The sequence below is a fragment of the Neomonachus schauinslandi genome, chromosome 2 (assembly GCF_002201575.2).
Source record: "Neomonachus schauinslandi chromosome 2, ASM220157v2, whole genome shotgun sequence".
In the NCBI taxonomy this organism is placed as follows: Eukaryota; Metazoa; Chordata; class Mammalia; order Carnivora; family Phocidae; genus Neomonachus; species Neomonachus schauinslandi.
Genome location: NC_058404.1, coordinates 80,866,616 through 80,881,673, shown reverse-complemented (window position 1 = coordinate 80,881,673; position 15,058 = coordinate 80,866,616). Strand labels below are relative to the sequence as shown.

The 15,058-nt window shown below is 41.3% G+C and overlaps 1 protein-coding gene across 1 annotated transcript in view; it reads right to left on the bottom strand.

Moving 5' to 3' along the window:
- ZNF827 (zinc finger protein 827) overlaps nt 1-15,058 on the bottom strand; it is a 128,719-nt gene that overhangs the window by 35,452 nt on the left and 78,209 nt on the right. The gene's annotated exons all lie outside the window — the stretch shown is intronic.

Below are 15,058 nucleotides of genomic sequence, written 5' to 3'. Positions count from 1 at the left end.
GAAGGCATTCACTTTTCTACAATGAATTCTAAATAATGAATTTGTCTTGTTGTTTTAAAAAATTTCTGATCTCAAATTCTGTAACTTCTAAGCCTTTTTATTAGGTTGAATTGTTAGACTTTTTCCATAAATATTCAGTTAAATATCTAGATAGTCATTTTTAAATAACTGAGAAAGAAAATCAAAATTTCAACTAAACATAGTAAAAATATAATCTCTCTTAAAATAACTCAATAGTAAGAAAAAGAGACAAATATTGGGCAACACTTACAATCAATAATTATGAAAGGGATATGCACAGATTCCATCCACTTAATAAAAATAATATTCAGCAAATTAAATTAACTTTCTTTGCCTCTCTTATCTTTATGCACGGCTTCTCTGTTTCCATTAAGCCTTTCAGGGGACTTTATTCAGGCTTTAAAGATTAAATAAGAAAGAGTCGGATTAACTTTTTAAAATGGAAGTGAGATTATGCCATTTCTCTGCTCAAAACATTCCACTGGTTCCTGGCATACTTGCAGTAAAATCCCAAGTCCCTGCTCTTCACCACGAAGCCCTATAAGCTATTCTTTATTTCCCTCTGGCCGTCACTTCCTCATACCAAATTCACCCTCACCTCAGGCCTTGTAGTTACTCCTCTCTTTGCCCAGAACACTCTACCCGGCCGTGGTGTAAGGTGCAACAAGACTGGCTCGGGGTATCTGCTCCGTACCTTTTCTCTCTCTTAGCTTTCTCCACCACCCTACCTCAGTGACCCCCCCACCCCACTTAGTTTTCCCATGATGTTATTATATAGTAGATATAAATATAAATAACATGTTCTTAGGATGTTATTATATATATGTATATATATGTGTGTGTGCGTGCGTGTGTACATATTGTAAACAGTCTGTATAATTATTTGTTTATTGTCTGCCTTTCTCCCTCAAGTGTAAACCCCATAAGGACAGAGATTTCATTTTGTTCACTGCTGTTCCCTAGGACCTAAAAAGTACCTGGTATATAATAGCTGCTCAATTGAGTATTTGTTGGATGAGTGAATGAATTTTCTTTTCATCCCATTGGTACACACACCTCACCATGGCTTTTCACACTGTTCATCAGATATTTAATGATACTCAGATCCTTTTATTTTTATTTATTTTTATTATTATTATTATTTTTTAAGTAGGCTTCATGCAGGGGATTGAACTCACGACCTGAGCTGAGCTCAAGAGTCAGACGCTTAACTGACTGAGCCCCCGGGTGCCCCTAACTCAGATCCTTTTATACTTAATCCTCATCTCATAATATCTCAGTGTCCCCCAACCCTGATGGAGTAAAATGCAGACAATCGAAGGGGGAGTCAGTGAACCTGTCTGTAGCCACAGAGAGCGTCCTTGTCATTGACCTCTTCTATTAGGAAACTAAAAAGATGCAGCAGAAATGTGAATACTCATTATTTTTTTTTGATAGAACTATGGAAAATATCCTCCAGAGCAGCTATCATTTTATTAATTACTCCTAAATGAAGGTCGTTTATGAGACCAGCTGTGCAATGCAATGGTACGGTGGAGTGTTCACCGAAACACTATTTCCACGACCAAGTTAAATAAGATGGTGTTCAGTCCTTCTCTAGCAGCGGGTGCCCTAAGGTAAATTTAATCTCCCTTATAAAGTTCAAAATAAGTAACCATCCTGAAGCTTCAACCATTCCTCAAGTGAGCTGAGTAAGGACCCAAACTGAAATATATATATTTTTTTCTTTTTTTTTTAAAGATTTTATTTATTTGAGACAGAGAGAATGAGAGAGAGAGAGCACATGAGAAGGGGGAGGGTCAGAGGGAGAAGCAGGCTCCCTGCCGAGCAGGGAGCCCGATGTGGGACTCGATCCAGGGACTCCAGGATCATAACCTGAGCAGAAGGCAGTTGCTTAACCAACTGAGCCACCCAGGCGCCCCTGAAATATATATTTAAATGAGTGTGGTCATATTTGTATTTCACATGAGGGTTTCACAGCTCTTTGTTAGTAACTTGCAGGATTTAACAGAAAATTTTAGAAATGTCTCTGCCAACATTCGTTCATGGTAAAACAAGACGTTTAGGAGCCCTCGACAAAAGACCCATCTTGCGTGTGACCGTAATAATTATTATGGTGTAACTTAAATCATGGTGAACCTTATCTTTGCTCCTTAACACCTTACTCCCTCTAATAAATTAGTTTTCTTTCTTTATAAAAGTGTTCCATGGTCATGATAGAAAACTAGAAGAACAGAGACAAGTGGGAAAAAAAAAAGAAACACAACCACAGATTCATCACCACTCAAAGACAACTGCTATGAACATTTTGGTGAACTTTCATTTTTATTCCTTTTTCATGTCCAAATGCCTTTTTAAAAAAACATTAATTACTATGAAAGGCATGTAATTCAAGGCAAGTCTTAGTATGACACCAGTGATGGTATTTTTAAAATACCACATTTTCGAGTGATAAAAGTAACAGTTGGGAGATAGACCGGAGTGCTTTAAAAATTAACATTTTTCATAAAAATGAAAACCAATTTGGCCAAAAATAGTGTCAAAAATAACTTTCACATACCGAAAGCATGCCTACATGTTAAGAGCATTTGCAAGAGTACACTTTTTTTTTTTTTTTTCTGAGTAAAATTTTCCCCTGCTTTTCTTTTGGCAAGTACCTACACAGTACATACAAAATTAGTGAGCAAGAAAATAATTGGTATGAGTCACTTTGCCTGAAAGACAAAATAGTTACCTAAAATCCATATAGCCAATTAATTCTCGCCGCCATACTCTAGCAAAGACTGACAGCCGGAGTTTGGACCTAATCTTTTTTTTGTAAATTGTTCTTCTTTGAGCTATCTGACTCCCTAATTATTCTGTTTCCCCAGCCTTTCTCTCATTCCTATAATACGACTGATTTCCCAGATAACCTCACCCCTGCCTTTCCCGGGACCCACCCATTCATGAATCTTTCAATCGAACGTCCCTGAGCCTAATTCCATTCAAGTTAAAAGAGAAGCAACTGATTGAGTGACTCATTCCTGGATACTTAAGGCAGGAACTAGATTCTGCAGATGGATGAGTCATTTTGACTGGGAAGCCTGGATGGGAAAAAGTACCCGAGGGTGCGTGTAACAGAGGATGGGGAAATCATGAAGGTAGTAGGTGCCAATAAACACAAGGCATGAAAACAGTATGCCTTAGTCTGAGGTACTTTGATATCTTAAGATGGGTTCTACTTTCCAAACACCGCTTACTAGGTTTTTTTCCCTGACATTTTCATCTCTTCTAGCTGAAAATATTTCCATTCACATTTGTTGCTTTTGGTAAGTCTACCATTTTTTTCTGGGGTCACATTTAAATGTGGTTCTGTGGAAGTTGATCTTATCCTCATGACAGAAACTTCCAGAAAGATCTGGTGTCAAGCATTCAGCAACAGAATGGACAAGATAATTTCTCCTTTGTTCAAAATGAAGGGAGCTTATTGATACTTTCTGATTACAAAGATAATATATGCTTATTGGGAAATGGAAGTCCATAAAATACAAGTAAAAATCACTTGAAATCCTAAGTAAACGGAGACAGCAGTTAATATTTCTATATCCATCCTTTGTGATTTTTTTCCTCTATGCACACATTTTATAAACGATGGGATCATACCATTCAAGGGGATTTGTAACCTGCTTTATATTCTCATGAACTGTACAAAACAGTCACTGAACTGGCTTCCAGCTGGGGTTGCTCACTGAAGGAAGATGGCTAACAATCACTGCTTTGTCTATATTTTTAGTAGTTCACTTAATTTACAGATTACTCATTAAGGCTCCAAGTCATCATATGTGTAAATGACAGATCCTAAAAAAGAAAAGTTGATTTGAACATATAGTTTACTTTTTTTAATTTTGAGAAGTTATAAAAGTAATGCAAATTAATAGTTTAAAAAATAGAACAAAGGATATAAACTTAAAAATAAAAGAATACCTCTTCCTTACTATCCCTCTCCTCCCAATCCCAGTCCTTTTCACTCCTTGGTGGTAATCACTGTTAACAGTTTATCTGTTGAGAAATTATCTATGCACATGCAAGCATATTATGTGCACATAAATGCATCACCTTTTTTTTTTTTTTTAACACAAATGGGATCATGTTACACATGCTGTCTGTAGCCAGTTTTTTTGGTGTTTGTTTTGTAAATCTAACATTATCTCTTCGACATCTTTTTAAATAAATTCCTACAGATTTCCTTCATCCTTTTTATTGGCTGTGGAGTTTTCCATGCAACGTCCCATGGCTCATTTCATCCACTCCCTACCTATGGACATTTAATTTGCTTCAAATCTCCATGAAGCAAAGTGCATCTCTGTCCATATACCTTATGTCCTTGTCCATATACTTTAGTATTACTTGTTCAAGTCTATTTGTAGATTAAATTCCTAGAACATCAGGTTCGAAGCTCACAAAATAACACGGAGCATCGTATTTCTCTGTAACTTAGAGAACTCATTTCTTATTTACGTGTTTAATAGAGTATTTAATGGAAGTCTTGCCACATGTAAGCCCCACAATGGCTCATAATAGAAAAAAGGGAAGGAAAAGATTGAGATGAGATAGAATGCAGAAGTGTTGAGAGCACAGGGAGCTGAGGGCAAGAATAGCTATGCACGTGAGTTCATTTCCAGCTCTAACAGGGCCGACTCCGTTGTCTCTCGTAGAGGTGAGGAGAGAGGTGTAAGACGAGGGAGCTGTGTAGCCTGAGAGCTGTAGAAAACGGCTTCTCTCTTTCACGCGTAAGAAGCGACTGAGGAAGTGTCAGAAGATTTGTGGAACATGTTTCCCAAGCAAGAGGAAAAAGCCATATATAATTTTTTAATGATTTGAAAGGAAAAAAAAAGATGTTTTCATTTCCAGAAAGATTCAGGCCTGAATTCAAATGTGTCTCACACGAAGTTTCTCTTTAGTATTTTTTTTCAAGATTTTATTTATTTATTTGAGAGACAGAGTGCGCATGACTGGGGGCGGTGGGGGGGGGGAGCAGAGGGAGAGGGAGAAGCTGACCCCCTGCCGAGCAGGGAGCCTGATGCCAGACTCAATCCTGGGACCCTGGGATCATGACCTGAGCAGAAGGCAGTCGCCTAACTGACTGAGCCACCCAGGCACCCCCTCTTTTGTATTTATGAGACTCCTATGTGAACTTTTGCCCTATTTGGATCAAAATATAACACTGTCCTTTAATAAAATAATTTACATTAAAAGAGAAGCTCGTTTGATAAAGCAGTTGGCTCACGGATGGGAACAAATTCTGTATGAAATAGTTCCAAGCTTTTTAATATGAGATTAATGACCTAGGAGATTTCATGCCTGGGAAGTTTATTATTACACATGAAAATCACTGTAATAATAACAGTAATTCAACTACTGGCCTTTCACATCAAACTGTCTAAACTTTTCTTGTACTTCCATTTTCTACTCTCTGACTTCGGAAATGCTGCCCTAGAGTTTCTTTGGTGGTTGGCAGTTAGATCTATATCTAAGGTGAAAAAAAAAATGAACACAACAGCCCGACAATCTTTCTCTTGTCAAGCTAAGCCATTTAATTCTAAAAAAGAGAGTTACATCATGGTAGTGTGCTACTCACATTAGATAGAGAGACCAACTATATTTGGAAAGGGCTTTACTGCACATCTTATATTATAAAGGGATCCATTTTTATCTGTAGTCAAAAACAGATCTGTGTTATAATCAAAGCCTTACCAGATCCCTCATTAGAACGTTTAACACTAGTTCTTACAAACAACATGGTTTTCAACAATATGCTTTTGTCCCAAGATTTGATGGGCAACTATATTAGGTGCTAGCTTCTGGGAGATAGAATGATCAACAAGACTGTTTATGCCCACCAAAGAGCTTCCAGTTAATTAAGAAAGTGATGAGTAAACAGGAATTCTGAATATCCAAGGGCCTCAAAGAAAGTGGTGGCTAATTCAGTTTGGGAGTGGCAGGGAACGATTTCCAAAGAAAACACAGACTATCAAAAAAACAAAAACAAAAACCAACCACCCCAAACCAACAGGTAGTGTATAAGAGAGTGCATGTGCAAAGTTTAGACTTTATCCAGAGGGCAATGGGAAGCCAGCAGGGCCAAGGGGGACATGATGAGATCCACCTTCTAGAAAGGTTATGACTGCAGGATGGAGAGAAGGGCCTGGTGGGGGTGACCTTGGACATGGGGAGACCTGCCAGAGGCTGTTGTAATCCAGGGGACCAACGATGGAGACTTGAATGAAGTTATTGGCAGTTAGGACCGAAAGAAAAGAATGCATTTAGGAGAGAGCTGGGGGGAGAGTGGGGGGAGAATCAGCTCAGGAGGAAAGGTAACTGAGCAGAAGTGGAGGGGGAGGAAGAGGGAATGCGTCATCCTCACTGATCTTCAGTGGTCACCTGGCCTTTACTACTTCAACGTCACCTTCCCACTACCAGCACCTGCAGAGGGTTCCCAAGGGCTCTCTGTGGCCACTGAAGCCTGCTTTGCCCACCTGTGCAGGAGACCAGAGTATTGGGTAATTGATTCTTGAGAGTAGGTTTGACTGATCGATGACTGACCGCATAAATGTCCCAGCTCTCCGACCTCTTGGGTAGGAAAATCTGAGGTGTGCACCCTCCACTGCTTCCCAGAGCTCCCCAGTGAAATTAGCCTCCAACTGTTCGCAGCAAGTGACCTGTTGGATGACACTCCCTTTACTGGCTGCCTTCTTTTCCTTGGCTCACTTCCCCGTTCCTCTCCCGGTGTTTCCTGTGTCACTTCCTAAAAAACTACATGCACTCAAATCTTTGTCTCAGCATCTGCTCCTAAGGAAACCCAAACAAATCGTGTCCAACCTTAAGGTTTATGTCATGGGGGAAATGGGATGACGTAGGTCCTGTGCCCTAAAACATAAGGTTTATGTCATGGTGGGTGATGATGATGATGCTATCCAGTAGGATAGAAAACAGGAGAAGAGAGAGGAGGGCTTTGATCAATTAATCAATCAATTAACTAATTAATTAGTTTTGGAAGGGACAGGGGACGGTGGAGGAAATATTATGCTTAGTTTGGGACCTGTTGAATTGAAAGAGCTTGAGGGACTTTTGCATGGGATATCTCAATAGAACTCCAGCAGATGGTACGGAGAACTAAATATCATTAAGCAAATTCAAAGACTGCCCATACTTTCATGCTTCTAGTTAACTTTTCTGGATGATACACTGAGGACAGAAATGATAAGTACGCTGAAAAGGAAAGATGCTGCATGAGGGAGAGCTGCCAAAAAAATGAAGCCCCTGACCATCCTTCCTATAACGACATCAAGAAAGGGCTGTGGTGTGACGCGGGGGTATCTTTCTTACCATGCGAGAAGCACTCATTTGGCCTACAGATGGGAATCCAGAATGTGTTTGTTTAAATGAAAATAGATGGTCTAGTTTGCAATGACTTTTCTTTTTTTCTACCCTGGTTACTGGAGGGCAGTGGCTGCCCTGAAAGGGAATAAACACAAAGAAGAAATTGCATGAAATGAGAGTATGTATTTTTGATAGTAAAGGAATGGAAGAACATATTGTATATACAGAAAAGGCCTTGTAGATTGAATTAGCCAGTCCCAAACTGAAGCCAGAGGTTACCAGATTCCAATTTTCAAACAAATACTCTTCATCATCCATTACCCGTACTTGAGAATTTGGCCTTTTATTCATTCTCGAGGCACCTCAATAGTCTTTGCAAAAGTAAAATCACGATCACAGGCACTGCTAAGGCCTTGTAAATGGTGTGCAGAAAGTTTTATGTGAGCACGTACACATTTGCTGGGCTCACAGGAAGATACTGGGCCAGGGCCAAAGTGGACACAACCCCCCAGGCTTTTAGATGTTACATTCCCCACAAAGAACAAACATGAAAGTGTTGATGATTATCTTCAGTACCAAGCGATTCAACCCCTGTGCCATCTGGGCAGAGATCAAGAGGCTTAGCCAAACAACCACAGTTGCCCCCCCGTCGCCCCGTTTCGTGGCTCTTCATAGAGAGCTCAGGTGAGGCATCCAAACTGGATACAAGTTTCTCCTTGGCAAAGCTCACCACCCTTAAAAAAAAGTGTGCACTTCAGTGTGTGAAGCCCATAAATCTTGGTCTGCAGAGACCCCATTAGTGACAGTTTTGAGAAGGGCTAACTTGGACACCAAGCTGACCGTGCCTGACGCAAGCACTTTGTCTACAAGGAGTTTTGAAAGGAGTCAACAGCTCTCTTTTGGAACTTGCCTATGCTCTAAGACCAAAGTAGGCAGGCGAGGGGCAGATGGGGCCAGTTGTGAGCACATTTTTTTTTTTAGCCTCAAATAACATTATCTGGATCAGGAAGACCCAGCACAATGAAAACTTCCCCCCTCTGGTAAGCAGCTGGACAGACTACAGCTCATCTACAGCACGGACATCAAAGAAATGCTATAAGCGGTACAGAATAGCTTTCCAATTTGAAACACAACAGGAATCAGATCTATCAGCCTACATGTCATTTAGTTCAGGGCAGTAAGTTCGTGCTACAAATGGAAATGTTCCTACAGACTAAAAGGTTGATAATTGAAAGACTGCTGTCCTCATCATCACTGTTGTAGTCTCTGAAGTGAACGTGCACTCAGATTCATGCCTTGGAGGTGACCGCTTGGCATCTAGACCCACCCATTTGTGAATAAGCCAATTAGCCCTAACAAACGCAGAAATACTGTCATGGTACATGGCCTGGTGAATTTTCACAAAATTACATATGCATGCAATCAGCAGCCAGATAGAGAAACAGAACATCCTAGCTTCCTAGAAACCCTTCTTGCACCTCTTCCCAGCCGCTACCACCCCCAGTACTGAATTACTTATGGTGACTGTCCCTCCCCCAACTCTTAGGGGGGTGGTGGAATTTCAGGGGGTAGAGACTCTCTTTTTCCCCGGTTCCAGCATTCTAGTTTGGGCCCTGCAAAGAAAATAAAGGCACCGGGGCTGACGTTCCAGATGGCAGAGTTTTTGACAAAGGGGATACGGAAGAAGTCTTGGAGGCCTTCTATTCTCTTTCTACTGGAAACTGCGCTAGAATTACACCTGGGTTCTCCTGATTCCCAGTCTAGAACTTTTTCTTCTGTACTGCTGACCAGATCCCCACTACCTTCAGCATTCCGCGTTTTATTTCATCAGGAGGTTTTTAGAGTTTCCTGAAACTATGTCTATGGCTTAGATGATCTATTAAAAATTACTGAAAATAAACATGAACACTTTCTTCAATTTTCTTAACTGAAAGAAACATTTTAAGGGATGATGACTACTCGATATCTAAGTATATTAAAGGAAGAAAGAAAAGAGGGAAACGGAAGAGGACAAAATTAGAATTACATGAATAAACAGTATATTCTTATCTAGTAACTTCTTTGCAATGTCTTACAAAGAGGGCCACCTTTTTATTCCTGGCTAAAAGAGGGCAATCCATCAGTGAGACTTCAAATGCTAAGTGTGGGTCCGTGGGAGCAAACACTGCAGAGATGCATGCCCTTGGCTCACTGCCAGTGACACCCCACCTGACTTAGCAGGCAGTGATGACGGGGCAGAAAGACAATGTATTGTGCAGTTCTGGGTTTGAATTCCAGTGCTGCCTGCCTCTCACCAACGGCAGGACTTTGTACAAGCTATTACATCTCTCTGCAAAAGGTACAAACTTCCACTGACAAGACAAGTAAGTCATGGGGATGTAACGTATGGCATGGTGACTATAGTTAACGTTATTGTATTGCTAATCTTTAAGCTGCTATGAGAGTAGAGCTTAAAAAGTTCTCATCATGAGAAAAAAGATTTGTAACTATGTATGATGATGGGTATTACCTAAACTTACTATGGTAATCATTTTACAATATATGTATCCAATCATTATGTTGTATACCTTTAACAGAATCTTATATGTCAATCATATCTCAATAAAACAGGGGGAAAAAGTTATTAAATCTCTCTGAACCTCCAGTCACTCATTTGTAAAGGAAGCATAATTCCTGTGTCTCAATGAGTTTTCTTCAGGATTAAATGGGATGACGTAGGTCCTGTGCCCTAATAACTACATTTGACCCTTGAATAAAATGGGGGTGTTAGGGGTGCCAACCCCATGCAGTCGAAAATCTGCATATAACTTCTGACTCCCCCAAAACTGAACTAATATCATACTGTTGACCAGTAGCCTTACCAATAATAAAAAGAGTGAATTAACACGTTTTATATGTTGTATGTACTGTATACTATATTCTTTTTTTTTTTTTAAGATTTTATTTATTTATTTGACAGAGAGAGAGAGCACAAGCAGGGGAGTGGCAGGCAGAGGGAGAGGGAGAAGCAGGCTCCCCGCCAAGCAGGGAGTCCAATGCAGGACTCTATTCCAGGACCCCGGGATCATGACCTGAGCTGAAGACAGCTGCTTAACCGACTGAGCCACCCAGGCGTCCCTGTATACTATATTCTTACAATAAAGTCAGCTAGAGAAAAGAAAATCATAAGGAAGAGAAAATACATTTACAGTACTGTACTGTATTTATCGGAAAAAAAAAAAAAGCTGCATGTAAGTGGACCCATATTAGCTTCCTTTCCCGTGCACAAGGAATTTGTGGAATCAAAAAAGGACCTTAAGCTACAAAACGATACACACCAACAACGCTCAATGTTCTACTCTTTATCCGTGACTTAGTCTGAATTTAAAACGAATCTGCTGTGTTTGAAGAAGGATTAAAGAAAACACTTTGCTATAATCCGGGACAGCTCCGTCTGTCTGTCTATCTCTCTCTCTCTGAGCTGGTAAGGGTTAACATAAAGGAAGGTGACCTGCACATCTTCTAAGCCAGCAGTCTGAAAGAGGTCATCCCTAACTGGCCAGGAGTTGGGCTGGCTGACAGTCAGCTGTGGGGTGGGGCGGGGGGGTTGTCGAGGGGTGCAGTCAATGCAAGGCATGCTTCATCTAGATCTCAGCCAAGTATATGAGATGATACCCCTTGTATCAGATTGATGGGCAGAACAGAGGGAGGAAAATAAATCAAGAATTGGCCTGGTGACAAGGCCGGCAGCTCCAAACCAGTCTTTTTAACTTAACAGCAGATCCTGATGGGCAGAGCATGTTCTGGAAGGGACTTGACTTTCCCCGAGTTCTTTACGTCTTGTTTCCGTGTTCTAAACCACAAGGACGACCTTTTTCAGGGGCTCTGGCAAATAATGAGGGTGGGGGTGGACAAATGTAATTGTTGGTACGTTTTGCATTGTCTAGCTGTGAGCTCCCTCTGCAATATCAAACAGAAGCATGCGTACCTCCAAACTGTGAGAGAGAATTCCACAGAGACCCACATTTCCCTTCGTACCCGCTCTGGTTGTGTTTTTGTTTTCTGGCTTAACACAGAGAAAACATACTGTGCCTTCAAAATCATCATCAAACAGGATGGACGCTCCACATTGTCTGAAGGGGGTACTGAGATAGAAGTTTCTCCTCTTGAGAGTCTCTGCTTCCGGAAGGATGCCAGGCCAATAGGGAGTGGCTGCACGTGGGACGGTCCCACATCCACTCTGCATACAGAGCAGCCCGCGGTGCCCTGAGAAACACCTGACCCCACACTTTTCCTCTATGAATGTAAATCTTCTACAAAGTGAGACCACTACAAATTAGACAAAGTAGCTTAGATTCTACATAGCCGGTAATTTCTATCTCCCCCATAATGGGAAAGCGCTTTTATTTCTTTTGGGAAATCACCATCAGCACCACCACCACCCAGGGTACACTCCATCATCTATTCATGGCTTCCAGGATATTTGGTCCCCCCCATCCCTCCAGCAGAAGGGGACAGCAGGTTTGAACTCATCATTTTATTAAGAATTCCTGGTGTTACCTCTGTCTAAGACAGTCACAGCAAGTAAAAATGTTAGGTCTTGGCACGTGAACATTCTTTGGTTCTCAGGAAAGTCAGTCTAGAAATAGTGGCAGCAACGAAGGCCAGGACACCGTGAAGCTCTGTGTTTATTCTGTTTCTCTGGGATGGTGGCAGCTGTGTGTCTCAGATACCATCTGCCGAAGGCAAATGCCTAGTTAACTGTGCTATTCTCGATTTCTTCACAGTCCACAGTCCCTACCCACCTCTCCCCACTTTGCTATCCCCCATATTGCTTGCTTCCTTCTCCACAGGCCTGAGACACATTCACAATGTGTGGGTTGGATCCCTTTGGTCTGGAGCTGTTTGGGTGCCCTCATATGGTGCACCTCCTCTGCCCCACGGTCCGACTCCACAGGTGTTTAGAAGAGTGTTTCATCCATTGAGAGAAGGTATATAAACACATGCCAATATATACTGCTCAATTAATGCTATGGGTCTTCAGCATTTGCAAGGGACTTCTTAGATTGGAACCAGGCTTGTTAAACCTCATTAATTAGGGTCTCTCCTAATTGGGAATCTGAGACAATTCTTTGGGCTGATATTTATCTTTGCATTATCTCTCGAAAGAAGAAGTTTGCTAAGTGAATAAAGAACAGAAATAATATTTTAATGGTAATGTTCAAACTACTGAAGAGAAGATTTCTAAGGACTCTGAGGCTTTTATTTACACACTAACCACACATTATTTTCTGCCTAGTCACTACCTGTCTCCTCCCTGGCTTCCCCGTTTCTGCACAAACACTATTCCTCCCTAATTCAACCTGCTTCTCGCAAAGCTCACCAGTCTCCCAAACCAGGGAACTAGCCCTTTGTCTGCCTCTCCTACCCACCTCTTCCTTTTCTCTTTAACCCAGGCCCTTATTAATAACCCCGCCTCAGCATGAGAACATCCCCATTGGACTCTTCTTGCTTGCCACATCTCCAATGATTTAGCAATCTGCTGCCCACCAAGTCTTCTGAAATTTTTCTGTAAGATTCCTTGACTCTTATGCCTTTGAACCTTAAGATCCTCAACTGTAGCTTTAATTTCTTTGCTTCCGGCACGGCATTTAGCAGAGTACTGGAATACCTGTAGGTCCACAGTCTCTATCTGAGACCCCTGGGCTCTGGGATGTGTTTGGGGATTCATACTTTTTCTTATTTCAGAATGCTAATATGGTGCCTAAGACATATTTTACATAACACTCTAGTGGGCCTTCATAATCAAACATGTTGATATTTCTGTAACGAAATGGATGAATTTCACTTGGCGGTACATATGGGCTATAAATAGCCTCCCATTAAGTTTTGCCACCAAGTAACTTATTTAAAAAATTGTGGTTGGAAGAGCTTTTCGGATTTCAGAGTTGTGGGTAAGGGACTGGGGAGCCGCAGTAGGAATACAAGGGCCATCTATTGCTATCCAGACTTGAAAGAGATGTTTTCTTGTAAAGTCTCCGTATTGCAGTCTTTTGTTAATTCAGATTGGTCTTCTCCACAATTCGTCCAAATTATTGAGGCTTTCCTTACAAAACATGTGTTCAGATTATGAGAACTTTGTGATTACAAAGTTGTCCTTGTCATTTTTAATTTTTCTAATTTTGATTCCATTTCTAAAGCATTTTCACTTTTTTTTTTTTAAAGATTTTATTTATTTGACAGAAAGAGATACAGCGAGAGCAGGAACACAAGCAGGGGGAGTGGGAGAGGGAGAAGCAGGCTTCCTGCCGAGCAGGGAACCCAATGCGGGGCTCGAACTCAGGACCCTGAGCTCATGACCTGAGCCAAAGGCAGACGCCTAATGACTGAGCCACTCAGGCGCCCCTCACCTTGTTTATTTAAAAAAAAAAAGTTCCTTTTTAGTTGTCTATTTTAGCAAAATGTAAATATAGTCATTTTGCTTGTCCTCTGCCTAAAGGCTTTTTGGAGTATAGAATGATTATCTCTCAGAACGGTAGATTTACATTTTAAAAATCCCAGTGATGCTGACTTCCCACTCAAAATAAAAGTTAACTTTTTAAATGTGAGTTTATCTAATTTGTAATGCGTCTGTCAGGCAAACCACAGAAACCCCCTCTATATGCAGTTAAACATGCACTGATATCACTCTTTGAGGTCAGGTTGTAACTTGACCAATAAACCCTTCTTAAGATATAGCCAAGCCAAACATTAAGCCAGCAATGCAGGGTTTGTATATACACCATGCGACGTTGGCTGTATGGGTCACAGCACTCTGACAAGCAGTTCCCAGGCAGTTATTTTGACATTAGAAAGTCACAATCCATCAACTTAAGAGCAGGGTGATAATTTTGGGACCAGGGAGATGGCTATTCAAAATGACACTGTGGGAAGTAAACAGTAGTTCAAATAGTCCCTGTTTGAGAATGAAGATATTGACCAAGCAAAATTTCTTTCCACCTCTAGAACCAGATATTAATGTAATGTGTTTTTGTGTAAGCATGTTATTTATGGTGACTGAACAGAAAAGTCCTGCAAAGCTAAAAAGCGTGTAGGTATCCGGACTCTTTGGGGATGAGAAGAAACGGATCTGTCATCGCAAGACTAAAGGGTGACAAAGAGCTGCCTTTCCCCCCGCTGTTTGTCACAAACCACTTCCAGTGACCTGTGATACCCCCAAGCCAATATTTCATAAAATGCTACTTGGCTTTTTCCGAATTGCAAAATACTCAGATCTCCCAGCCATCTGTGACACCAGGCTCCTTGGGTGTGTGGAGGACACTTGGACTTTATCATTGCAGGGGTTCCTGGCCAACAGCCCTACTACGAGCTTCTCCTGAACCCCCGTAGCCCTGGTCTTCCACACTCTCCTGGACAAGTGAATGGGCGGAGAGGCCACGGAGAGCTTCTGAAATTCTCTCAATGGCTGGAACTAAGATTACAACAGCAGGAAGCTTCCTGGCCGCTATACTGGTATTGGGGTGGGGGTGGGACGCCGGTGAGGAATATAGGATACAGTGCAGGGGTTCTCAAATGTTCTCATCTCCTAAGAACTCTGAGAACACACACACAGCCCTGAGGGTTGCCCATGCTGTTGATAAGGGGACAGCAAACACATCTTGCCCTCTACTCTGGAAAGGAGAAATGAAAAAGGAAGAGT